Below are 27,051 nucleotides of genomic sequence, written 5' to 3' on the forward strand. Positions count from 1 at the left end.
CTGCAGAAAGTGATGGACTACCTGTGTGACAAGGTCAGAGGGGGACAGGTTTAGTCCTAGGGACACACTGCTCTCCGTGAATGCGGTAGGCACACTGCGCTTCACATGAATTGACAGCAGCTGTCAGGATGACAAAGCAGCCCGAGTTTGTTGTTCTGTCTCTACGGTCTTTCTCTACATGTAAAAGTTCCCAGTTCTACTAACATCCACTTCCAAAGATAGAAATACTGTGTTCACAACTTTTGAGAACTGGTGCTTCACTGGTACCATTCTTAAGCAGTATTGAATATGGAATAGAATATGCAGGGTGTTTTTGGTGGGGGTGTTAGACACAGTTTCCTACAAACATACAACACTGGGGGTAATGAGAATGAATATTTATGAATTCCAATACATACTCCCCTGCAAAATGCTTACAGGCATGCCCATTAATTCATGATTAGACTTCTCTATGCTAAGTACATATGCCAATACGTAAAATTACAGGCAAGTGAGCACAGTAACAAAAGACAAGTACAGAGATTTTTTTTCAATTGGCACAAAAAAAAAATCTGTGCCTACTTTCCTCTAAGGGAACAATTTTTTCTTTAACACCAGCATGTGCTCTTCTACTTTATTTGGTTGTATTTTTTATTTTTGGCGTACGTAATGAGCCTTAAGAGTTTTCTTGGTAGTGCTTTTGTCTGAGAGCTCTACATATCTTTATTTCTTCACTTACCTTTTTCAAACTCAAAATGGACCTTTTAAAATATACTTTTTTCTGTAATATGTTCATACTCTTAAATAAAATCTAGTACTGAGACCTCTGCATCAACAGATTATCATGTTTTAGGATAGGCTGACACAGACCAGCAGTGCTAATTATCCTAATTTCTGCAAGGTCTCACCTTCAGCTGTTTCTCTGGCAGTCACTGTTTAGATATTACCTGAAGCAAAACAGCTCCCCATCAGGCTGATGTGTACAAAAACTGACTGCAGACAGACGTAAAGTGGGGAAAACGGTCATAAGAAATACATTTAATAACACATTCTATGTTTTATTAAAAGATTCTGTAACAAACTACTTGTATGTGTATGTAACTGCTTCATTTATAAGCCTCCCTCCCTTTTCTCTTTTGCATCGTTCTCCAGACAATCTCAGAATTGCAACTTTGTAAAATACAAAGACATATCTTAAACTTTCTTATTGTTTGCCATTTGGAATTCAGTTCCAGTTTAATACATGGGAAGGTGCTGGCATGTCACACTACAGAGTCATTAATTCCATTTGCACTGTGGTATTCTGTAGTTGGGATGCTAGCCTCCTCACAGCATAGGCATGTGTAACTCCCATTAATGTTAATGATGTTAATTCACACATAGGAAGCTCAGGCTCTCTAAGAAGGTAATATGCCACCCTTGGATTTCCTTTTACTTTCTTCTGTTGTCACAATTTCACATTAGGCACTTTCTAAATGCACACTTACACACAAATCCAGAAAGAACATAGTTTTCCTTCTTTGCAACTACTTCAATTACAGGATGTTAAACAATAACACAAAGCAGTTAGTTTTTTAGGAGGGGAAAAGTAAAGCATTTTCTGTACAGCAGTACAGCACTCCACAGGAACCGATGTCATTTCCCACTGATCTCTCATTACTTGTGATTAGGGCCCTCACACTGAACACCCCCAGCAAGCCAACCTTGTAATGTTTGTAATAATAGTAATTAATCAACATTTAGCACTTACACAGCATTTCTCACCTGTACATCTAAAAGTGTTATAAAAAAAGATGCGGGTGCAAGCTTGTACAGTGGGGCTAACACCCAGGTTAGGTGAAAATCAAGGTCACCAATAGCTTACCTCTGTGCAGCTCTGTGCCTCTTGTTATGTCTATACTGCTAAATAAGAGAGGGACAAGCACTGATCAGTTGTGCTAAAGCCAAGTGTCAAGTGGTGCTAAAGCTGGTGTTGACACTGCTTTAGTGCTTGCCACCCCTGGCAGACATTTATCTTCAAAAGACCCTGTTTAAGTGGTTCAAAACAGAGCAAGGGAGTGAACTAACAATGAAATTTTGTAGATAATCACAGCACCCAGTGCTGTAACACATCCCCTGGACCTCTTCGTTCACCGTGTTGATGCATCCTTCTCTGCTGATATCTTTGACCTGACATAGCTGTCCCTGATGATAATCTCCTAGCCTACTTGTCCCTACTGATAATCTCCAGCCTCCTAACAACAATGAGCTATCCATTTAATATAATTTATTGTAATGATAAAAGAAAATTTTTTCTCACTTCTTAAATGCCTTCCCAGTCTTTGAGATTCCTTTGCAATATTATTCCTTTGAGTCATGTCAATCTTGCCTGAGAAAAACTCATCTCTACTGCTAGGTGGAAGAAAGCAACCAAATAATGGAAAAAAAAAAAAAACCAAAAAAAAAAAACCAAAAAAAAAAACCAAACCCCAAAACTGGTCAAAAATTTCACCAAAGGAAAAATATGAAAGTATTCCAGACTGTTAAAGAACATTCAACATCTTAATGAAGTCTTCACTCTGCACTCCAACAAAATGCAGAGAATTCTTAGGTGCTCATACTAAATCATGGGATAAGAAGTTATGGTAAATTTATCATGTCAATTATTTAGAAAAAACAGCATTGTTGAATTTCAGGATGTTCTCCCAAATATTTCATACAATTAGATTAATATATTGCTCATCATTAGTTGTTTGAATGTCTTAGTAAAGCAGCTAATTCCACCTTTAAACTCAGAAACAACAAAGAAAAGATTTACTGACTTTGTTCCCTGTTATATTAGGTCATATACAACGCTTCCTTCTGCTTCCTAGAAAATGGTAACGCTGCAGTTTTTTATACGAACCTTCATTTTTCTTGCTGAGTTTACAGAAGAAAGGAAACTATCAATAATAATTTCTTCTGTTCTGATAAACGTAGATGATGTTCTGATGCCTTTTAGCTTAGCTTTCATAGCAAAAAGTCTTTCTTAGTGAGACTTGTAAGTTTGGCAATCAGATTCATGCATGAAGCAAAACAAAAGGGAACTCCAAAGGACCATTATAGTCATTGATCGTGGCCATTGTGAAACAGGTCAAATCTTCACATGCAGCAGCAAAGGTAGTAGAAGCAGACTTTGTAAACACTGCCTGGCATTAGATTAAATCTACTCATAAAACACTTCAAAGGCATTTCAGAAGCTACAGCTGACAGTTCCCTTCCCTAACAGGATAGAGTCTAAAGCCTGGCTCAGCCAGTCTTCATTTGGTTTATACGACAGGGAAGCATAAATCAAGCTATTTTCACCATTTTCCTGGAGCCAGCTGGATGCCACTTTTGCCTCTTGGTTTCTCAGGGAGTGATCTAATGGGAGACCTGACTGACAAGTATTTGAAGGTGTTCCAGAAATTTACCAAGGCTGATACTTCTACACTGCATAGCAGGGTGGCAAGAGGTCTTTAAAACTGACTTTAACTTGCTCAATGCCTTTACCACCACACTTTCCTTTCAACAGAGAGTAGTGAAGAAGTAACCAACAAGAGAAAAGAGGAAAAATTAATCAACATGTTGTCTTTATGTTAGCTGGTTTATCACCTGTCCAGTAGTCAAGACTTGCTTTCTTAGAACAACCTAGAAAATGCTAGGATGCAGAAGTTGTCAACACATTTCCCTGCCCCGCCACTGACTCCTCCAAAGAAGCATGGACACCCGCACCGCATGGTGCTTCCCTGCAGTGACTTTTCCAATCATGGAAAAACACAGCTAATGTACGACGTAGGGTAATTCAGGGTTTGCTTTTTATGTTCCCCAGGTTGGGGTTTTGTAAGAGATTTTTTGTTCTTTTCTTCATTAAGAGAAAAGTAAATCACCATTTGTAAGCACAAGTCCATTTTGACACCTCTGCATATCCTTACAGTTTCAGACGTTGTGTATGGGATACAGCCAGTGACACATACAGTGGTGCCAGCTTTGTGGACTGAAGAAAGAGTTTCATATTCCACAAAGCCATACCACTGCTTAATATTCTGCTGCAATGCTCAGAATGCTGTTAGCTACAGGGAGTCACTATTAACTGTTTTCACACATGGAAGAAAGTGCTTTAGATTACAAAAATTTTCAGCATTGCTACAGTTGGTACAAAATAATTGTAGAGTTTCTTTATTTCCCCTTTTCTTTTGTAGAAAGGAAAGAGAGAAGAACACTTATGAAAATGCATGATCCTGCTGAGCTGCTCCTGAGGGCCATGGGAGGAAGAGGGCAAGGTTTAGTGGTTATTGGCATGGGTTTGTATTCCCAAGTAGATAAAGGAAAGAGAAAAGTTGTTGCACAATTTCCAAAATACTTTGCGTAAAGATGAGTATTTCTTTAGTTACAGTTACTTTAGTTAGTAAATCTTTGACGATTTTCCTGTTACTAAACAAGCTCAGATTTAAACTCCTTACTCTTAAGAATGAAACTTTTTTCTCTAACTTTGCATTCAGTTTTCTAATGATTCAATGCATACTCCAATTAATCTATTTGTTCTGTTGACACTCATGAACTATTAAATCCAGCTTGTTTTTTTCTTTTCCAGATGAAGGTCTTTAAAATGTATGTAAGTACTCTTAGTTTGAAGGGGTCTCAGGCTGGAAAAGGTGGTTGGGTTTTTGTTGGTTTTTTTTTACATTCCTTCATTTTCTAGCATAATAACATTCATTTTGATTTTTCTGACTGATCCCATTGGCCTAGGCACACTTATCTGCTTTCTGTAGAATTATCTAATGAAACAAACATCTGCATTTTAGGGATCAAAGAAAGGGAAAACTCAAAAGTCAAGGCAGGCAAAACAACTAAATGTTCAGATCTCATGAGTCTGCAAAACAATGTAAGAAATCTTAATAGAAAATGGTTTTTTGAGGCCCTTGGGATTTCAAATATAAATAGATGGTTTATGCTTCAGCTGAGCCTTGAGAGCAAATTAAACTTTGTTCTTTTTTATTTTATACTAAATATTTCACATCTTGGTCAAAAAGATCTTCCTGCCATTTGATAATTTGATAACATCTGCTTTGGTAGCATAGTGTCGATGCAGTCCTTGAAACTGTGCACACAGTTATGAGAAAGAGTAGAATTATTATGGATTTTTTTAAATCAGGATGAAATAAAGGTAAAAATCTTTCAGTTGTCAGTCAAATACATATCAAGAAACAATTCTTCCATATGATGGAAACTGATATAAATCAAACTAAACCAAAGGAGTCGATACCAGTTCAGGATCTAAGGTCCATGACATAAAATAGGATATTCTATCAAACACTTTCAAAACATGAGAAGAAATGTGCTTAAGCAACTGACTCTTCAAATGCTTTATTTAAAGGAAAAACATCTTTAAGGTTTACTTATCTCTATGCCCTATCAATATCTCTATTACCTATGTGAATCTGAGGCAGGTCCACTTGTCAAAGCCATTACAATATATTATGGCCACACAGAAAATATCTAATTAAAGGGATGTCTTGTTGACCCATGGTCCTGGGCTTGTTCACAAGCAAAAGTATATTTAAAACCTCTAACTAAAGATGAAATATGACAGAATTGTCAGGGAGAAATGTGTCAACTCTTCTTTTGTTTCAGTGTTTTACTGCATTTTTTAATTGATTTAGTCTTCCGGTATAACCATTTTTGTTACTTGCTTTCTCAGACAGAAAGAAATGATGCTTTACAGGACACAATGAATTTCACCTTTTTAATGCTGGTATTCCATTTCCACAACCTTAAGGTGACATTCCCAAAATCCTCCTGTTCGTTTGGCATCAATTTTCTGGTTGAAAACGCTGATCTGAAGGCTTGCTATGACACAAGCAAGACTTTAAAGAATCCTAAAATATATCCCATGAAGATTCTTCTTACTAAATACAGTTGATGTGCATGAGCACATCATGTGAAGTAAAAGCAACAATTGCTATTTGTATAAAGTGTATTAGAGATGTGTGTTGGAAAACAAATGGGGAAAACAATTGAGCAAGTTTGTTACAAATAAATGTGACATCTAGGAGCTCTGCATTTAGAATCAGACTAGGGCTCCTACTTAACTGAGTCTGTGAGACCCAGGCACACTGTAGGGAGTTGCCAACTTTGTGGATAAGAGGCATGAATAACCTGCCCCTGAGGACATCCAGCATGTCTCTTCTACACAGCTCACCTAATCAAAGGAAATAGGTTCTAAATGCAGGTGGGGGAAAAAAAAAAAAAGGAAGTAGCAGGGCAAATGCCTTGGGAATTTGCAAAAACATTCAGAATTGTTCATTTTTGTACTGAGATGAAGTTCTGAATCTTCCAAAGTCAGCTTAGTCCTGGCTACTTCTATAGGGCTCTAAGAACTTTGCATAGAATCATGGAATGGTTTGGGTTGGAAGGGACCTTTAAAGGTCACCTAGTCCAAGCCCCCTGCAATGAGCAGGGACATCTTCAACTAGATCACGTTGCTCAGAGCCCCATCCAATCTGACCTTGAACGTCTCCAGGGATGGGGCATTTGCAACCTCTCTGGGCAACCTGTTCCAGCGTTTCACCATCCTCATTGTAAAAAATTTCTTCCTTATATCTAGTCTGAATCTACCCTCTTTTAGTTTAAAACCACTACCCCTCGACCTATTGCTACAGGCCTTAGTAAAAAGTCTGTCCCCATCTTTCTTATAAGCCCCCTTTAAGTATCAAAAAGCCACAATGTCTCCCCAGAGCCTCCTCTTCTCCAGGCTGAACAGCCCCAACTGTCTCAGCCTTTCCTGATAGCAGAAGTGTTGCAGTCCTCTGATCATTGTTGTGGCCCTCCTCTGGACCTGCTCCAACAGGTCCATGTCTTTCTTGTACTGGGGACCCCAGAGCTGAACACAGTACTCCAGGTGGGGTCTCACCAGAGCAGAGTAGAGGGGCAAAATCACCTCCCTCGACCTGCTGGCCACCCTCCTTTTGATGCAGTCTAGGATACTGTTGGCTTTCTCAGCTGCGAGTGCATATTGCCAGCTCATGTTCAGGCAATAGGACAAGCCCTCACCAAATATGTTTTGAGCAGCCTGTCTGGGAGCTCCAGATTTTGGAACAGACTGCTGTCAGAAGGGTGGACAACACGGTGATGCCACTGATGTTGCCATTCAACAGAGAGGTGGCAATGGCTGCCCTTACCAGTGTTCTCATGGTGGAGAGGAGATCTTGCAATCATGGGATCAGTTCCTGCTACTGGGACCAGACAGTACTGAATGATCAGCTAGGGATAGCAAACTTCATAAAATGGAGGGAAGTCTTCAGAACTCTTGAAAAAGAGCTGGCCTTTGACAATAAGGTTCAGCATGTTAGTTTCCAGTACCCCTTACCAGAGGAGGAGGCATTGTTTGTGTTGCTGTGCAATGGAGCCTTATCATCCCCAGATCTCACCAGGCAACCAGTATGAGCTAGGTAAGTCCAGAACGAGCCTGACTGTGGTAGAGATCCCCTTGATCAACAATGCACAGCAGGACCTCCCCTACTGCACAGGGACAGTTGCTGGCATTCTCATCCCATGATGTGGCTCCTATTTGCACACCAGTGCCAAGTCCTACCATTCTGCAGGCCTGCAAGCCCTACAGGGCCACTGGGGAGGATTCATAGACACCATTATCAATGACACCAGCTGCATCAGGGTCTTCTTCAACTCCACTCTCTGCCATTAAAGCCAGTCTGTGACCATTCTCCTGCCTGTGGTCCTCAGCCCAAGAGGGATCTGAATGACAGGTACCACTCACTACCTCCTGTCTTGAGTCACCTGCCCATGGGCTAAAAGCACACTGCTGTTCATCATTGTGGCCCCTAACACGCACTCTGGCAGTGAGTCAGCCTCACTGCTGCACCCCACTTCCTAGCCTCGGGTCCCCCAGCCAGCCTGCTGTACCTATGGAGAGCCTTTGCCCATTAATTAGGAGAAATTGGGAAAAGGGACTGGTAGGAGGTTAGATGTCATAAAGACCTGCAAATCTCCATGTGATCCCTATTATTTCAGCCCCCATTTTTATTGCAGAAATGTAAGTAACAGCAACATATATCCGGCAATGCCAATGCATCTATATGAAAAAGCTTACCTTGTTTAGCTGCAACCCTAGCTTTAGTGTAAGTGTCACAGTCTTAGGGAAGTTAGCTCTAGCCCAGCTACTTTGGGCCCTGGGTCAGTTTGTCAAGAAGGGACAGCATCCAAGGGGATTATTTGCTGGTGGGGCTCTGACTGCTGCAATCTGGGAGCAGGAGCACCAGAAATAGAATGGGGCTGAGAAATCCAGAGTAGCTGCTGGTGCCCTGGCTGGTCTGTAATCTCCACCTCCTGGAACAGCATGTTCACCTGTCCCTGAAACCTGCAGTCTCTTTTCTTGCTATCAGTTCATAGCCTCCACAGAGTCCATGTACCTCCTGATGACCCCCATTATTGTGTCCAATATCTTCTGTTTGTCTGACCCTGGTTATTGTAAGAAGAAAAGGAAATGTGAAGCCATCACTGATCAGACATTCCCTTGGCTTGTTCTTCTTCCCCTGACTGCCTACCCCCAGCTACTAGCTGAATGAGGCAAAAGTACTCAGACCAGAGCTGACTCCTAGGATAAAGGCTGAATTCAACATAATTTAGCAAATGAACCAGATGATATGTAGTCCTTAGGGACAAATGCTTACAAGGAAGATCACAGAAATACTCACTCCTCTTTGAGGTATTCCATGGTAGCTTTTTAAATTGTGGTAAATATAGAATAAGCCTACTGAGTTCTAGAGGGAACTCTAAATTGTTGGAGAAGGAAGATTTGGAGCATGTGTTGATGTAAGGGTCATTATGCTTATTGGAGAATAAAAAGGCATAAAAATTCTATAGATAGTTTTCTGGCATTTTGGGAATCAGCAAGGACAGATGTAAAGGAAAGAAAGTTCTTTGTCATGAAATGATGTAAAACTGAGACATTTCTAATAAAGATAAAAAATTATTGAGGTTTGGGCAGTTCTTCATTCTTATGAGCTACTTAATCTCTTTTTTTAACATCCTTGTTTGTTTTATATCTTGTTGAAGTCTCATTTCCTCTTTTGTATGTAACAGTAGTCTACTGAATACAAATGAAACAGGAAATTACAAAAGGAGAATTAATAACCATACTCAGATTCCATTAGTTCTACTCCCACTGCTTCTGTAACATCAAGATTGGCAAAGAATTAGGGAGGATTAATGATTCTTGCAGCTGCATCCCATTCAGTAAGGAACTGCTAACTATGCAATACTGCAATATTACATTTATTGCTTTCTTAGAATATTCCTTTAATCTTTTCCATGTTTTCCCTCTTTCTATCCTAACAAAGGTGTTCAACTTAAACATATGAGTCAATTGGTGGGGCAAATTACTCTTGTAGCAGATATTGTTCTCCTTCCTACTGCAAATACTGTATGTAGAACTGTTTGAGGGGTAAGATCTGGTTTCATATGACTGTCATTACATGGTGATATAGTAATCTGTTGGGTTTCAGACTGGGCAGGGTGGCTTTTTGCCTTTTTCAGTGGGAATCATTAAGCAAAATCCCTTAACAATTTTTGTTTTCTGAGAAAATCAAAAGCATATCTCCATTTTAGGAAACTTCCAGCCTCACTTGTATATCTTGTGCTAAAAAGAAAATTATCCAAACTTTGGAACTTGTCATGCTTAGTCCTTACAGTGCCTCACAGCTGAGACTCACAAATGAGCTTTGGTTCTGTGTTGCTCAGTACTTCAGTGCTGAGGAGTTAGGCAGCTGCCTTAAAGAACCTGATTTGAAATCCCCACACATCTTTGCTGAGCATATGAATGACACTTATATACACTTAGCAATTACTGCAGATATTTTACAGATTAAAAGTAGCATGATGGGAGAATTTAGAATTTCAAAAAGTGGTATAATGATTGAAAAATATGCTCAGAAATGATTTTCAACTTTTTACACAAACTTAATGGACTGTGTTCATGCTCTTCTTCCTCAGTTTAAGGACAGCATGTTCAGGAAATAATGGCAATGAAGAGGGAACATAGAATCCTAATAGCCATGTAAGATTTCTGCTTATTTTTATAAGCTTTTAAAAAAACCCTTTAAAAAAAGGGTTACAAGTTTCTGATGACCTTATATATAGGGGATAAAAATCCTCAGTTTTCTGCACCAGTGTAGGTACGAGAGTGCACACAGAGAACTTGAACTTTTGAACTGAAATACATTCAAGATAAACTGCATGGCCAGTATATGTCTATAGGTCTTACACTGTTGCCAAACATGAACTCAGACCCTTCCACAAATAATAACTGCGATGTATTAGAAGAATAATATTTAGCGATTAGATCTCTAGATATTTCCTTCACAACTATGTGAATCTGGAAATGACCACACTGTGCTAAATAAAAAAATCCACGTAGCTCTGTCTCCTGTCGCCAGCAGTGGCCATAGGCAATTGAGATAAATATGAAAGACTGAAGTTTGATATTTCGTTACAAATTTTTGCATTTAAAATTCATTGCAGGCAAACACTTAGAGGTACAGATTTGCAATATTGTCAATCTATTTCTACTGGAATGCTTGATTTAGAAGAGTGGTATGTCAGACTGCCTTCCACCAGAAAGTAAGTCTTACCATTCTTACATCTGATAATCTAAGTTTTTAAAAGCACGGTAAAATGTTATCTGCCATTTTGTGAATTGTTGCCAATATCCTAGTGTACCCAACGCGTAGAAAATATAAAAAACTTTCAACAGTCAGGCTTCTTGGAGCAACCTATGCTGAGCATCAAAAACCTCTGATACACAAAATTTCCCTCATATTTTCACAAAACCTAGTTCGTGAATATTTAGTTAAAACAGTGTTTCAAAAACAATTTTAAAGTTAATTCCTTTCCGCAGAGTTTAAAACAGCTTATTTCCAGTGTTGTGTGCTTTTTAACATGTATATAAAGAAATATTGGAATTGTAAATTTTAACTTTGTTTTACCTAAAATTACTTTTTATTATCCTAAAATATGTAGTAACTTAGAGTCAAAAAATCTTATGATACCTCAAATGGAAAATGTTTCAGATGTTGATCATTTGTGTTAACCTTTTTTAACAGGAATATTTATCCATTCTATTTGTTATTTCAAAAACCAAAACAAAACAGGAAAAATGTAAATTAGGTCAGTGATACAATACTTGTGATGTATAACACATGCAACTGAGAGCTAGAAGCCATAAGAGTTAGAGGCTGTCAAACTCTAGTGCAGATTTTGTGCTACAGTGATACTGGGAGTTGGCAGGTAAACACTGATGGAATAGGTTTTGGACCTGGTGTGGAATTTCATTATGGTTACATTAAAAATGGGAAAAGAAAATGTCGTGCAGTTATCTAAAAAGGTTAAGGAAATCATCCAGACTAAACCAAGGCTAGGTGTCAGAATTTATGTCCTTCTTATGTTTGTTTTTTATATTTAGGGATTACTGAACTAGACCTCAAAACAGGACTGAGTTTAGCATCTTGGGGATGTAAGGAAACTACAAGCTACAGTAAAAGAAGTGTTCATATGTACCTGGTGAGCTGCAGAGTTCATTTTAAGTTTAGGCTTAGTCTATTGTTTAGGAAAAACTGAGTTAGTTTAATGCAATAATGCAAATGAATCAGAAAGAAGTTCCATGGCATTGAGGTCCATTAGCTCCTTTCATCTCCAGCACAACTGTAATCTGATGAAAAACCTTGGCTGTAGCTGTGTGCCTCTCACCCCCGCTGTTACCATGGTCTAGCAATATCTCTCGATGTGAGATGAAACCAAACCTGCAAACCTAAGCTTCATTAAAGCCCTGTCCTTGTTATTTCTCAAACATCCTTCTTCTGTGTAATGTGGTGTTATGCAGCGACTATTGCCTTAGCTCCCTCTTAGACTTTGTTTAAACTTAGGTCACTGCCGCAGTCAGTGATGAACCAGAATTCTCGTTGTGCCCAGAAATACCAAAAACTACAAAATACCAAAAATTATGTTAAAAGCCCATACTGGCTTTTTCATGTCACCTGATCTAACTGGCAATCTTAAGCAAGGTTATAAATTTAGCTAATGTAACTTCAGACGGGCTATGGCAGCCTGTATAATGTGTCTTAGCAAACTACCACTTTTGGGTGGAATAAGACTGTTTGGCACACTTCTTGACAGAAATCAGGACTGGCACCAGTGTTTGGTTTCCAGCCAATAAGATAAGAGAAGCTGTAGTGCCTAGCTGCAGAGTGTGTTGCCAAGCTAAGTTTTGGGGCTCATATAAACAAAGACCACATGTTTACATTTAAATTGGTGGGATTAGAGTATACAAGTAAGACAGAGGCGTGGATTTGTGTAAAAGTGAGGTTGATGCTCAGGGTACGGAAAAAAAAAAAGATATGAAGACACGTGAGATAAAAGATTAAAAGGTGCAGCGAGACACAGCAGTGAGCAGAGAACAACTTGGTGCCTAAGCACCATCTTGTGTGAGGTCAAGAGGGACCGCAATGCTGGCATCAGAGTACAGACATGGCTGCAAATATGTAGACAACACACAGCAGCTCCTCAGAGTAACAAGCAGCTCATTGAGGGGCTGCCAGGAAAGCTTAATGGCTTGTGCTATAAAGAATTTCTGACAAGATGTGGAAAAAAGAGAGAAACTTTTAAAATGCTAAAGTTGTATTATTTTTCCTTGGTTTACTATCACAAAATGACATTAAGGCTTTACTTCTAAAGCTGCTTGGAAGGTTTGCTTATGATAATAGTAATGAATTATGTTACTATTAAAAGTTTAAATTCTCCTTTCCCACTCATATTACCTCAATTGATCTTCATGAAAATACACCAACACTGCACGTTGACAGCAGTTTCCATGCTATCAGAACCCCTCATGTTTCCTATACAGGTTGTATTTCTTGTGCTCTTCACTGTGAAGAGTAATTAGTCTCAAAGGAAAACAGCATAGAACTGAACAAGAACTGGGCAATCCAAATGGAAAAAAGTAGCCAAGTAATCAATTTAACAGTATAAAGCTTCCTTTAAAAACAAAATATGCATGATTATACAGAAGTCAAAACAGGCTGACAGACGCATAATGCTACTCTGATATTTTTATTATTTGGCAGCTATGTTGAGTTGGACTAACAGGGATTTTAATTTTATTAATGTAACTGGCATCAGAGAGATGGACTTGTGATGGAAACAAAGATTAATACTCCCACAGGAATCAGGAGATTATATAGAGTTCAATTTAGTCACTAAATTTCTGAAATCCTAAGCAAAACTAGGCAAAATCTTGGCTTTATTAAAAGAGAGGCAGAATATAAAATAAATAACATCTTATAAAGGAAAACACTTCTGAAATGCAGTACTAGTACTGTATACAATAATGCTAATTATCATGTGTCTACTAATAATATTTATTTGTAACAGAGATCATGATAAATAAGAAGAGCTTTTGACACGTTACATGTTATTAAGAAGCCACAGTAAGATAGGAGCATCATTGCTTGCTTTGTTTGCATCATTGCTCAAACTTTGAGAAACACTTTCAGTCTCATACAGCTTATATTTTATAGTGTAAGCAAAGATAAAGTAACTTACTTTTTAGAGGGTTTGAGTTACTCTAAACTTTTGAATTGTGATGAGTACTCTTGACAGGCCGCATTTCACACAGCAAGAAGTCTTCCAATCTACAGGACAACAGAAATGTTTTTTCCCTTTGGAATGGGATTCACTTAGACGCAACCACATTGAACAGAGGACAAAACATGTGTATAGTCAGTTACTAGGAAAGATGTTTTAGACAAACTAAACTGTTGGTTCAATATGTTTCACTTCTAGGGCAGAGAGAGAGATTTAGCCACTTTGAAGGAATAGTGGGAAAAGGGTCAAATCACTGACACAAAGCAGACAGTAATTTTTATCTCATTTCTATTATTATTTCTGTGTTATGAAAAATAAAGATGTTAAGAAAAATCAGAAAAGCTCCTTTGTTCACTCTTTGTCTTTAACAATTTTGTAATACAAGATTCGGAAAGTAATCTGAATTATGGAAGTATCCATGAGATTCACTCTTTGGATTGTCGAAAATGACTCTTTATGCTTTTGGGCCTGCCTATACATTTACTCAGTTTAAAGATTAATTTCCTGCTGAGGGAATTCTACTGGTTAAGAAAAGTGACTTCCTCTCTGGGACAGGGAAGCAAGTAAGCAAGTCTGATTATTTGATTAATTTTCTGTAAATGTTCAGGTATTTTCTAACAACACCCTAGTTCTGAAGCTAACTGGTAACGATAGAAACATCTCTGAAGCCTTGCCATACAGAATTATAATTAATTAAAACCTGCATTGAATTCACAACCAGAAAAAAAGATTATGTCAATAATTCTGTCTTGCCTTAGTTCTGAAATGTTTAATTAAAATGGTTTAAAGAAAAAGGCTAACTAAAAAGTCATTGTATAGTGCTTTCTTGAGCAATAATTATATAGGAATAGACCTCCTTCCTTTTCAGCTCAGTAGAAGAGTAATCTTCTGTCAATTCATCTTTACAAACAACTTGCAATTGTATTCACGTAATTGTTCAAAGCGGGAGGTCCAAATCCAAAATATGAGAACCAAAGGGGACTATCAACCCAAGTCCCATGTCAGTCTATGAGGAATCTCATCAAAACCAAACAGCTACACAAAAGCTTGTCGGTTATTAAGCCATCTGGGTGCTTCAGTTTTACTGATCAAATCTGAACAGGTCCCAGACTACAAAGTACGCTGAGTGTCTGCCTTCTGGACACAGATCCCTTTGAAAAGTCTCAAGCTAGGTCTTCCCACAAGAGTTTTAAAAAATCTTGGTTATAAAAGGTTTCAGATGTGCTAGAGCTAGCTACAATACATATTTTAATATTCCATATAATTATTTGTAGGGCAAGAAGTGCTTCTTCCTCTTTTTGTTGCTTCTGGCTGTCTCTCTGATCTGTAGTCTCCCGTTGTGAGCAACTACACACATCCTGTATTGCCCAGCTAAACTTCATTTTTAGGACCATGTTCAGCGAATAGTTTAGAAAGTGGCCCAAATCAAACTTCTGTTAGAAGCATCTCTGGGCTGTGTCAGTCTCACATTTGTCTCTCTGCACAAATGTATTCTCAGTTTCCTGTTTTCTTTTGGTATATTTTGTAATACTCCCTTTGACTGGCAATTTCCTGCATTTCTGTTTATGCTGTTGGCAATTTTATTTTATTTCCTGCTGCAGCTCAATCAGAATTTTCCTAGCTTTAGCAGGCTTGTTAAAATAATCACTTTATATATGCTATCTGTCTCTTCGTTTAACATGAATATTACTTGATGTACATTCAGAGTATATAATGAGCAAGGAAAGAGTCTGTAATGCACAAAACAGAAGGAAGCACAATTACATTCCTGAAAGAGTTAGCACTGTTACTGGATAGCTGAAAAACCAGAACTCAAGGAGAGCAGATAAAATTCAAGCCTGAAAATTTTTCCAAGCTACAAACAATCAGTCTGAATCTACAGCATCCTTTCAGTGAATAACTAACTTTATTCTGCAGTGTATTTCCTGATACTATGTGGCAGTGACCCAAACGAATCCAGTGGTCTGGCTTTTGGAGGTTAAAACTACCACATTTCCACTATGTGGCAGAATATATAATTTCTCATTGTCATTAAATCCTGCTGGTTCTGCGCTCCATAACACAGGAAGAAATGGAACATAGTACAGTATGCCCCACATCAATAACCTTGTGCATTTTCTTAACAGAATAGCAATTAACAGCTATATGTCTGAGGAGTCATTAATGGGTCATTGTGCAGTTTGTATAAGTATCATTTGGTGTGCATGAATTTTGGCTCTGTGAGCCAGCACGTGGGCTTATTTAATATGCAGAATTACACAATACATAAACCATGTGCTTCCTCTCTGCCCAGAGGTGAATTGCATTTGCATAACTCTCCTGGAATACAAAAGCTTACTTTCTTGAGCTCATGTCCTAGGCACACAAATGAAAAGTGTTTCAAACCATATGCATGTAATATAGAAGTCATAAAACTGTGTATTTGTGTTTTCTCAGTGCTATGTATTAAGGTATCACTTAAATAATTACATAAGTAAGGTAATAATGTTACTGAAGTAATTACATAAGTAATGTATTACTGTAAGAATATAACAATAGTGTGAATATTTTAAGTCCTTTAATCACTGATATTTAGAAAATCAACTAGAATTTTCTACAAGAGTGCATCAATCTAAATCAAAATGGGAATTTGCTCTGTGAAAAGAGCAAATTGGAAAAAACACTGAACAGGTCGTTATAAGTACTTCTTAAAAGAACTCTTGGAGGACATCTTCTTCAAGATCCCTGTCTCCTATGCATTCAACACCTCATTTCACCAACTAGGAAGTGCAGAGATCAAAAGGAAATGAACCATTTACTGTTTTCCAAAATCAAAGGAGGGCTAGAACCTAAAAGCTTGCCTTTTTATAACTGATCTTTTACCTAAAACAAGATATTACCTCTTCCTGCAAACCATGACTTGCCAGAAGACAAAATATTTCTGAGATGGGAGAGTTTCATATGTTAACAGCCAACAAGCCAGCAGATAACTTTTTCTAGGCAGCAACCTAGACGAATTATATTACGTCAGATTAGGAGAATGCTAAATTTCAGTGGAAAAGTAGATTTGATTATGGTTCAGTTTAAATTACTTTTCCCTGCAAAATGCTTTTGTTAGGAGACACGTGTTGTTCCAAGCAGACTACTAATTAGTGATCAAGTGAGTTCATTAGTCTCAGAGTTAACAGGCATGGTTTTTTGGACCAGCATATTCTGAAGTAAGTCAGAAATGACTGACTACCCTGTACTGAGGGCTGTTGTATGTCGTAGTGTTCAGCTTCTTCCTTTTTTCGTGTGAACAAATGCAGAGTTTTGTAAGAAACGGAAAATTATACATGGCTTTTAAAAAAAATTGCAGGCATTTTTTCATAATAATATGTTGTTTAAATATGACCTGTTGCTACACTCTAACTACCTTATTGTTTGGTCAACCAGCTAGCAGTTGCAAGTGTGCAGACTGCTTTTCACATCCCAGTGTTAGCAGCTGGGAAGGGGGGCTGTGTACTGCTGTGTAGGTGTTACACTCCACCTTAGCAGGGGCTACAGATCGACTACCAAAGGAAAAAATGCCAGATCTTGATGGTGAAACACAGAGCTCTAAGTGAAAAGCCAGACCGTAGTTTGTTCTGGCACAAGAAGCTGGACAGGGTGTCTGTCTCAATGGGGTCACTTTGTCAGGCTAGCTACCCCTGGGCCCCCCCATCACCCACTTCTGCAGCCAGGAACAAAAGGAAGTAACAAGTGTCTTACCTGGCAGCAGGAGACAGCACTTGTAAAGACAATGTAACTCCATCTGCATCCAATATAAACCACTGCTGGTAAGAAAACAAAGATCATTCTCCCAATTTGGATATAAAATGTCTGAAAACTCAAGATGAAGTGTCATATCTTATTGCGAAACAGTACCATAGTATGCTGGGTGCAGATTAAGGTAGCATCACCTAATAGAATCCAAGGATGACATTGTGATTTGAATAAATGTGTCAAAACCCCCATGCAATTTCCCTAAAAATCTGCCTAGATTTTGAAGCAGAGAGAGTTAACGTTAGTTAGCTTATCCTCACTACCAACTTTCCATTTATACTGTGATGCGGCTGTATTGAAAGAGTGCCAGTGTTTATCTACTTGTTTGTGAGCTGTTTTTCCAGTTGCTCAAATAATTTCTTGCAAATGACTTGCAAATACTTTTTTTTCAGCAGCTAATTTATCCAGTAAAGTCTTTTTAAACCAAACAAAAACAACTTTTCCCTTCTCCTGTAACTGCATGAATTTTTCTCCAAGTCCTCTTTTTCTGAGACTAATGTTAGCTCTTGCTCTCTAACTCTTGCTCTCTTTTTTACTAATTAATTTCATTTGATATTTCACTTCATCTTTTGGTCACTATTAACATCCTTTCCTTTATCTAACATATGTTCCACCCTCTTTGAAATGCCGCCCTCTTCAAAATGAGGGGCGGGGTCCCTGCTACAGAATGGTGTGCATCATCAGGTAAACTGAGTGCAAGGAACCAAAATCTGTTTTAATACCACTAAATATAAAGGCATATAGTAATAATAAATCAAATAAGGCATACAAGATAAAGGAACTTTATCTTGGGAAGAATGACTTAAAATCACACAGGGATTATCCTAGTCTAACATTACAGTTGAAAGGGGTAATATCAAACAAGAGGTGTACTGTTATATGACCAAGACTAAGTCCTTGAGAAGGGTCTGAAAAGCAAATAATAATAATAATGAGATGACATTTCCCTGGAAGATTCCAGCGTAGGAATGGAAAGGGGAATAGGCTATGATGTAAAGTTTGATGGAAAACCAAGAGGCGCTGCCAAATCTGTCTTTAATTGAAATACTATCTGTGGATCAAAGAAAGATTCAGACACTGCCAGTGCCCTCAAGCTTTGATCCAGCATTGTAATAAATACCCGTCAAGATACCCACACTCCTTGCCAAATGAGTGCCAAAGAAGAAAAGTGAAGATAACAAGCAGACACTACAGGATTTCACTTGCTATGCATTAGCCAGGTATCAGAGTTAGATGAGGAAAGGGGAAAAGGGTAAGAGGAAGAAAGTAAAAATGTGAATACATAAGCAGCAGAATAATCTTTTGCACTGAGGCCTGTAGAAAGTAGTTGTATAAATCCATATGCATTTTCTGTCTGACTTGAGATTGCCTTTGCGCAGTTCACAACAATTAGTTAGTGTCTCTCCACCTGTCTGGCAAATTCAACCTCAGCTGTAAAGGTCAAATTGGGCTTTTTCCCTCTTACACATCACCACTTGCAAGAAAGGGTTCAGATTACTACCACACCCACATTTGTACAGCCCATCACCTTCAAGTTATGCTCACATGTCTTTGCTCATATGTTGCTGACTGATTTTGTAAGGGACCAGTTCGGTCCATGACTAATATGAAGGAATAAATTCCAGCTCACTCCCCCTTGTGCTTGACCTTCAAGACTAATATGAGTAAAATGAGGGAAAAAAAAAGAATGATGCTAGGCAGAACTCTGGACACACACGCACACGCACATGCACATGCACATTAATGTGTACATGAGAGCATTTCATTTAAGAGGTATTCACGTATGCATTCCTTTGTTCACACTTGCATAGTAGTAATCAATGTATTTCCAGGAGCCTTTTGCTACATAGCATCACAGTATTTGTTAAATATTGCTTCACCATTATGTAGAGAGTAGGGCAGCTTATCTCCTCTCTGAAATTACTCTTCAAGTGCCTTGAGAAATAGAATCTTTTTGTAGCCAGGTTGTGTGTGTGTTTCTGACTTCTTTCTAATATTATGGTTACTTTTTGTCTGGATTGTTGAATACCCCTTATGTCACCAGTATACAAAAGAGAAGAGAGTAATTTAAAGGTATTTATCTATCTACTGGAAGGAAATAAACAGGTTCTCTGAATACAGAAACAGATGCAAAATTAACCAAAATTCTTGACTCTTTTACAAATTATCTTAGAAAAAACTACAAATCTCAGTTTCCTTACCTATAAACTGTAAGCTGTCTTATTATTTTGTCTTGGTGGCATAGACTTAAATTATTCCTGTTTGCAAAGTGCTTCAAGACATTCTGTGGGAAAGTCATTTATATGAACCCAGCTTATTGATATTGCTTAACAATTAATATAACTTTCATTGGCTTTTTTTTTTTTTTTTTCTTAACTGGGGGGAGATTTGTTGTGTTTTGCCTGTTTTTTTTACGTATGTGGCTTCAATGGGAGTTGCTTATGAAAGCATTGATTACATACTGGATAAGGAACACAGAATTACCAGCAGTGTTTGAATACTGTCATAAGTACAATATAAGGATCTTTTCAATTACAACAACAATTCAAGGGCAGATAGTCACTCTGCCATGGAAGGCTAACAGCATTTCTGTGAATCAGAAACATCTTTGAATCAGAAATGGAAATTTGGCATGTTCTTCTGATACAGCTCTGTATTGGCCAGAGCTTTATGACAGACCTGCCTGCACCTTTTTCTAAAGTGTATTCAACATAAGATCTTTGAAAGTCTCTTGCTTTTTCATTAGAACAGGGGAACTTTAACTAGAGGGAGTCCTAGATCTGCTCAGTGGAAGAAATTAATAAAGTAACTAAAAAAATCTCTACCCTGCCCACTCTGTCCATTCAAGGCAGGCCATTTCTTTCATGCTTGATCCCAGTCCAGCATTTTCCAGTTACTTCCTGAGCTGCTACAGACTTTCTGTGTCTGTTTCTTTCCACCTTCTCTGATGTCTGCGTTCTTGCCTCCCCTCTGTTCCCCTCAGGGAGTCTGGAACCATTCTTCACTTGCCTCCTGGCTGTACCTCTCTTCACCTGGCCTGACCCTGAGTACTAGGAAGATGCTCCCAGCTGAAAATACTCAGTTACTTGCAGAGATTTTTCACATGGCCCAGCAAGCAATAGCCAAGACAAGGCTGTCCAGAAATATATTTTCACTGAAACATAATGCGTGGCTTGCATATATGTTGGCAAACAAAGAGAATCATGCTTTCTGTCACAATCTCTCCTATAATCCAGTGCTAGACGTAAGGGTTCATGAAATCTAGGAGATATTCATTGCAGCATTTGGGATCTAATAGGAGTCACATTTAGGGAATGAGATTTCAGTTCTTTATCCATGTAACAAGATTTTCATTGTGAGGGAAGCAACTATTTCCTAAGGCTGAAGGCTTCACTTCATTTGGTTTCACCAATCTACATTCGTCTTCCAGGCACCTTACAAATAACAGAAGTTTTTCTTCTCCAAACGCGCCCACAACTGGCAGACTTGCCATCTGCCAGAGGGTATACCTATGCTCACTGGACTGTTCAGTAAATATGCACATTCAGAGCATAAATATACAGGGATGATAATTAACAGCTAACTAACCAGTCATCGTGCCTCTGTATACTTTACCACAGTTAGACTTTCCATCCTTGTTTTAGTAGTTCCAGCATAAGTACTCAAATTGATAAACTTTCAGAGAGCAGGAGGGGATACATCAGGCAGTCAAAGGAACAGCTAAAGCAATGGAAGATGAAATATATATTTCGCAACATCCATCTGGCTATTCAGAGTTAACATCTAAGACTTTCTGAGCCCCAGTACTCCAAGGGTTTGCCCATCTGCAGGACCATAAGCTTTCAACACTTTCAAAATTATATCCCCTCCTTTGCTAAGTGCTGGGGCAATCTGCCTATTTGTGTATTGCAAACTTTAAATGACATAAATCAAAGCTGACAACCTAAAAACAATATCACTGAAGCACTTAAAAATCCATAATGCTCCCATTTTGGTGCCTTAATAGATCCCCTTTCCGATTTGACTGAAATACTGCTCTATAGCTCTATGACTCTAGTCTGAAAAGCCAATGCATTATGGTAGGACTGACAGGATATGATTAATGTTGTTAAAAACGTATCAGCATGTATTAGGGCAAACTTTGTGTACCAATCAAATTGTCCATTATCAAATTAGCTAAGAAAATAAATAAGGGGCTTTCATTGTCACATTCAGATTTTCTGATTAACTTTGTTTTTGCAACATCATTTGCTGTCTATCCCCTGTTACATTTCTTTAGAACTTATTTTGTCTCTGAAACATGAAAAGGCTGAAAATCAGTCATGTTGGGGAAAAAATACAGAATTTATGCATAAAGTTGGGTGTCGGAAAGAGTAGAACACTGTCCTTTAACAAAAATATGCTTGGTTGAAATATCTCATCTCTGTCTGCAAATGCGCCAAATAGTTGAAACTGCCCTCTAGAAATGTTTCATTTTCCATCAGCTACCACTAGAAGGCCCATCAGCTACAACTGGACAAATTACCATGGGTATTACTACTGTTAGAAATATATCTTGTTTGATTTAGGCAGTCAGATTATCCTTCTGTTGTACACTCTGCCCTCTTGTCCCATTCTGTGGGCAGAAGCACACAGAATTGCTGCACCTGGGACATATATGCCGTGACAGGAGAAAGACTGCCAAAGGTGCTAAGTGTTCAAAGACCCTTATGTAAGTACGTGTGTTAACCGAATTTAGCTGTACAGGAAGAGATTAGGTCCTGGAGGTAAATGAAAATGACCTTGAAAAAGAGATGTTTGAAGAAACCAGGCAGCAAGCACTAAAATAAGCTTAAGGATGAGTCAACTGTGATGATGTGTGTTGACTGAGACACAGTGAATTTATAAAGGAAGTGTGGATCACCATGAAATAAGAAATTGCTGTTGGCATGAACTAAAAATGAACCACAGATAAAGACGTGGACACCTGACATTTTGCTAACTCTTTTCATGTTAACACTCTGTAGTTCAGATCCCTCCAAAGATCCTTAGGTGTGAGCTATCCATTTCCAGGGGAGTATTCTCAGCATATAAAGTTGAGTCTTTGCAGGATCATGGCCTTTGAGAATAACATATCTGGACATTAAAGTTTTACTGAAAAATAACAAATTTTAAATAAGTATGATAAATTCTGTAATGCATTAATGTACCATTTTGAAACATTATCAGGAAACTTATTTAATAGCAATGACCACACTGCATGGATATTTCTTCCTAGACTCCTGGAAGAGTCCATAAGAAAGTTTATTTCAGGTCACAATTCCCATATTGAAATTGGACTAGAAGTGAAGGCTGCCATGCTGGATTATTACATACCATTAGCAGATGGCTGCAATTTGAAGATCAGCTTCTATTTCAGACTTGCTGAAATTGAAGGCATGTCTGTAATCAAAATTCCTTTGAATATTTATACTGCATTTCCTTTTCTTGGGTCTGTTTTTCAGACCAATCCATCAGGTTTAGATTTCAGTTCCCTTTTACTAGAATATGGGAATTTTAGTTTAAGCTTGTTTTGTCCTTCTTCCCAGACAAAATTAATACTGCTTTTTATGTTCTTTGAATTAGACACTTGGCTTTGCTGTCTGGGCAAATTTTGTTGTGAGGTGTCTGTGTTTTGAAGTAAGATTAATGGAATCTGTGTATGAATACATGTCCAAATGTTTCAAACCAGTTCCAGATGAGAACTGTATGTATAATACTCTCTGGGCACTGCTGATAATTTTCCAGGTGAATTCTCTATTGTGAACCACATAGTCAAGTTTGCACAAAAATTTAATGTAGAAGCACTGAATCTCAAACTTTTTTATTATGTAGAACAAGTGGGAGTCAGATCTATGTGGTGTTCTACTACACTGTTCCAGTTCAAGAGTGACTTTAGAAAACCTAATGAAGTTGGGAACATACTGCTTTGATGTGCTGTTCAGTATGGGAGTGAATACACAATAACTCTCTATTATGTTCATAATGTTAAGGAATATGATGGCAGAGTAAAAGAATGATTCCTCCTTAGAATATTATTTTCTTTTTAGATCTTAGAGTGGATGGATCTCTTCCACTGTATCTTTAACAGCCACTGAGCAAAGTTCTTGTAATAATATACCATGGAATCAGTTGGATACTAGTTGGTACTACTGCAAGCTATCTGTAAAACTGCATTGAGATTGATACTGTGGTAGAGAAGAACATACGAGAACATAGCACTTGTAGAGACATCTGTATGTAACAGAACAAACTGGAATGAAAAATCATGTAATTCCCAGTAATCCCATCAGATTAAACAGAGAAAGTATAAAGATGGAGGAATGCAGGACTGAGAAGCCTTCGTCTCCCTTCTTTCAATCAATATGAAAGGAAGAGTCTTTGTCTCTATGGGCTAATCTCACCTGAATTTACAATCCCATTTCAGAACCACTGTGGCATGACCTATATACATAAAGAAACATAGCCTCCTACTTTTATATATGAAGAACCTACAAGTGAAAATCTACAAATGCATGTCCTTTTGCTGGAAAAAAGACTGTTTCATCACCATTCTGAGCACCTCACTGCCTCAAAGGTTCTCTATATCAAAATGAAAAAAGAAGGCAAATTTTTAGCTTTTCTGGAAAAAAAAAAAAATGCTGTGCTAAGTCCCTTCTGTTTCAAACCTTCTAGAAATTTTGTTCAAAGAAGGTGGATAGTTGCCTTGGGTGTTTTTCTAGGCATTGCAATAACTACTCCATATTCACTCTTTCTGAGCAGTGATTTTGTTGCTATTCTAATTATCTTTATCAAGGAGAAACTGATCTGTTGTTTAAAATAAGCATAAACTAGCAAGTAAGTATGTGTTCCATTGGCATCAGAAAGGCAGAGCAGTACCAAGTGAAGGCAGAACAGGACAGGACGCGGTGGAACGTCCTTGTGATTTATTAGTGCAGAACATACTTCATGGATAAAGCCACTGCAAGTTCTGAGCAATGCTGGCCAAGTTTCAAACAGCGAAGGCCAGTCTGAACAGCAGCTGAGGTTATTTTTGTGTGTGTTTACATGGTCTTAAAATTCAGACAATTTGGGGCTCTCCAGTTGTGCGATAGTTAAGCAGTGTAAGTGCATGGTTTCATTTTTCACTACCGTCATATCTCTCCTGTTTGTTGGTGAACTTCAGATTTTCTTATTACGGATTCTTCTGTCATCCTCTTAAACTACAGACGACTTTTCCCTATGACAGGGCAAACAATACAGTCCCCAACACAAGGGGACCTTCATGTCTACCTGGGATCTAATGCAAGGCAAACATTAAATGAGTTAATTAATAAAAACTGATGGGAAAATTTGTAACAGATCCAACCAGGATACCAATAAAATTGGTCAAAGATACTGAAACTGAAAGATAGAACAGCAAAAAATCTTATTATTTTAATGTGCTTATATCTAATTATATCACTAAAATTGTACCCAGCAGAGTTGGGACACTGCTGTATCTGACCTCAGTAATCCAGTTGCTAGAAACCACCAGCCTCTGTCTCCAGCATCAACATACAGCAGTCTGCAGCCCTGACAGCACCTCTCCATCTGCAGAGCTTGTATACGATGCCAGATTTGAACATTGCTTCTATAACCCTGAAGTCTGAAAGGGATTCTTATCTATGTCTTCCTCTTTGCAAGTGTACTACAAAAATAATATATGGCATTTTGAACTGAGGAGACATTTTTGACATTGATCCAAAATGTTAGGGGAAAGGGTTACTCAGCTGGGTTGCTTATAACAGTGCTGAAGCACTTTCTTTCAATCTGCTTTGGTTTTCTGAGTTTTAATTTAAAACATTGTGCTTTAGAATGATAGGTATAAAGAAGGAAGAAGATAAATGAGATCAGTGAAAATTTACACACTCTGTGCCTACCCCAATAAATAGCAAAGAGATTTTTCAGTCCAGTCATACTCTTGCAAATCCAAAATATACACACAGTTCCACACCTAATCTACAAATACATTCACCAACGTCATGTGCTCTGAATATATAAACATATTTAGAAGTCACTACCTGATATTGGTGTATTTCTTTACCCTAGAGATAACTGAGTCGTTAGTTACAATTTCCTCACTGCTCAAAAAAGTCCAAATATTTATACATAAGGAGCTTGCTAACATCCTTCATGAGTTTGTATGATCCAGTTGCCCAAAATAGGAGGGTGAGCAGGGTCAGTAGTGCAGAAAATCTTTCCCAGTTCAATCTCTCTAAGTGTTTAAGCTGTCTGGCCTTCATAAGACTTCAAGAAAAGCTGAAATTTATATGCCCTTTGAGGCTTTGCTGTATAAGAGCTTTAAAGGTTGCATAACCGTTTGTTTGCCAAGTGGCATCACAGACCTATTATATTAATAATGGGGAGAGTGCTTCCCAAGACTGACAAATTTATCTGAAGAACATCTTAATATAGGTAGGAAACTAATGGTTATTTTCATTTTACTGACATTCATGGGGTACCGCAGGGTATAAGTAAAATGGGGAACAGCCCGCTTGGGTAAGGGGGGGGGTCAGCACAGCCATGGCTCCACTTCTTCCTGTGGTTTGCAGTGCGTACATGAGATTATCTCTCTTGGCACCCCTGTTGAGTGTTGAAATTGCACCATTATTCCCACTTGTTTTACACTTTCAGAACTCATCTTGAGCAAGAAGCATTTGAATTCATATTTTTTAAAAAAAATCTGCTATTGAAAATGAAAAGAACCAGAAAAGCCCAAGAACACCCTAGCAAACAGTGCCAGGTCAGCCTCCTGCACAGGCCTGCCTCCTTACAGCCTGGGGGCCAGGGGTCCCGTGGCATCTACTGCTGTCCTTCAGAGGAGGGGGTGCTGTACAGCCCTCCCCTCTGTTAAAATGGATCTTTTAACCTCTTGCCCTGTGAAGTTTCAAGCACACGAAAAACTCGTCGCATCTCAGCACATCAGCGCAGCATCCAGATGACCTAACAGTGCTTTTATGTAGGAAACAGGCCTGTAATTAAGAACAGAAACTGAATACATTTCATTAGCAGTATCCTGGATGTCACTGCTCTGTCTCCTTAGAAGCCTGTTTCTGATGCCATGCTGTGGTGTATCACCCCAGCTACTTTGGCCATGACTGCTTTCCCTGGCACTTGTTTAAAATAAGTCTGGTGGGTTCATAGGAGTCACTGCTGATGCACGCTAGCTACTGAGTAGCTAACAACAGACTCTATCTATAAACATGTTTTTACATGCATTGCCTCTTGGGTATAACCTATATGAAAAAGTGTAGGAGTTCTCCCTTTCTATTTTCTTTATTAATGCTTAGTTAACTGTACAGCTGAAATAAATTTTAAAGAATACTCTCATCCTTCTAATGGAAAATGATGGGAAACTCAGTGACGAGGCACCAAATAATTCCAGATCTGCATAATTAATTGCTTAAACATTTACTTTTACAGAAAATTTTGATTTATTAAGTACTTCACAGTAGGCGTTCACATAACAAGAGCTGATAAAGGTTAAGAATAATAAGAAAGGAGGTGAATAAGGACAGGAGTCAGGAGGAGGGGCAGACATGAAGGGATGTTACTGGGCTGGAGAGGAATAGGTGTGATAATGTAGAGTAATGAACA

Source organism: Aquila chrysaetos, chromosome Z (assembly GCF_900496995.4).
Source record: "Aquila chrysaetos chrysaetos chromosome Z, bAquChr1.4, whole genome shotgun sequence".
Taxonomy (NCBI): domain Eukaryota; kingdom Metazoa; phylum Chordata; class Aves; order Accipitriformes; family Accipitridae; genus Aquila; species Aquila chrysaetos.